Here is a 1,717-nt window from a genome sequence, read left to right on the forward strand (position 1 = left end):
TCTTAACCACTGAGTCATCTCTCCAGCCCCCTGCATCACTCCTCTTAATGCCAATCTTTTCTCTTGCTTTTTTCCCCCTTTGAGACACAGTTGTTACATCTCACTCTGTAGCCTTGGCTGGGCTGGAACTCACTACTCACTATGTAGACCAGGTTGATCTTAGCCTAGTAGAAATCTGCCTGCATCTGCCGCCCAGTGCTGAGCTGGGATCACAGGCAGGCACCGTCACATCCGGTCTCTCTTGCCTTTCCCCAAAGCCTCCAAAAACAGCAAGCCTGAGAGCCACCTTATGCCCCAAGTGCACAGTCCTTCTGAGGCTATTGCTGTGGTACCCTTAAGACCAGTGCTTTCCCAGGTCCGTGTGAATCACAAGCAGGGTGCTTACTCACTGCCCATGCTTTTCCTGGGAGTTCCTGCTGCCTTTCAGACCATGAGATAGCTGAGCTGACAAGACACCGCTTGTAGCCATGATGAGTCGACTCTGGCAGAGCAAAGGTTCGTCTGCCACGTGACCTCCCAAGAGTGGGGTTGAAGGAAGAGTGGGCATGCTGTGTACTCGCTTCTTGAGTCTCTATCTCGTTTCTGAGGTAGGGTCTCTCATACCCCAAGCTAACCTTGAACTCTTGACCCTCCTGCCTCCACCCCAGTGCTGGAAACACAGGTGTATCCCACTTCGTTATTTAGTGCTGGTGACTGAGCTTTAGGGTGTAGGCAAAGCACTGCCCACTGAACTACATCCGCAAGCCATTTGGAGTCTCTTGATTTAGCTTAATGTTCCATGGGTGCTTTATGATTTCTCTATAATGGGTACATGTTGTTTAAAGTCAAATCAAGGAGATGACTGTGAGTCCCGGTACCTATGGGAGCCTAGGAGTCGCTCAGCAGAGGAAACGTGAGCCTGAAGAGCCTGATTCCCCAGTCCCATCTTCCCACACTCCCAGGCAGGGATGGATGAGGCTGAAGGGGTGCTGTGGGGTGCCTTTCCCAGCACTAGTAAACTAAGCTAACACTATGTATGACGAGATAGGGGTGACAAGCCTCTGTAGCAGAGGAGGAAAAGCAAGGCTCCCAAGAATGCTTTCAACAAAGTCATGCAGATCAGTATTATCTTTTTGTTTTGTTTCTGAGATAGGATTTTATGGAACCCAGGCTGGTTCTTGAACTCTTTATTTAGTGAGGAACCACCCTGAACTTCTGATCGTCCTGTCTGTACCTTCCAAGTGCCAGGAACGTAGGCCTGCATGGCTGTGTCTAGAACACAGCTAATATTGGAAGATAGGCCTTTCAGAATTTCAAGCCTTTCTTCTGAGTTCTGCTAACTAGAACCCCCCCCCCTTCCCACATCCACTTGGACACAGCATAAATTAGCAAGTCTTGTTTTGCTCAACCGCGGATGTGTGGCCTCTCTGGGGCTTGCTTTGATCTTCCAGAATCAGAAGTCAAAGCTCTGTTTGACAGTGTGTGCCCAAAAGCTTAAGACGCTCAGCAGAAGGTCCAACTAAAGCCAAGAGTTTCAGGCTAGCCTGGGCAGTGCAGTGAGACCCTATGAGAAAAATAAACACATACAGAAACACATAAAACCAGAGGTTAGGTGTGATGGTTTGCAAGACCTCTACAGGTGGGAGAATCTGTGCCTAGCCCCCACATCCCCACTGATAGGTTCGGTAGGCTTTCAGGCAGGTGACACACAGTTTCTGTTCCTGATGCACCACTGTCC

This window comes from Microtus ochrogaster, chromosome 10, assembly GCF_000317375.1.
Source record: "Microtus ochrogaster isolate Prairie Vole_2 chromosome 10, MicOch1.0, whole genome shotgun sequence".
Taxonomy (NCBI): Eukaryota; Metazoa; Chordata; class Mammalia; order Rodentia; family Cricetidae; genus Microtus; species Microtus ochrogaster.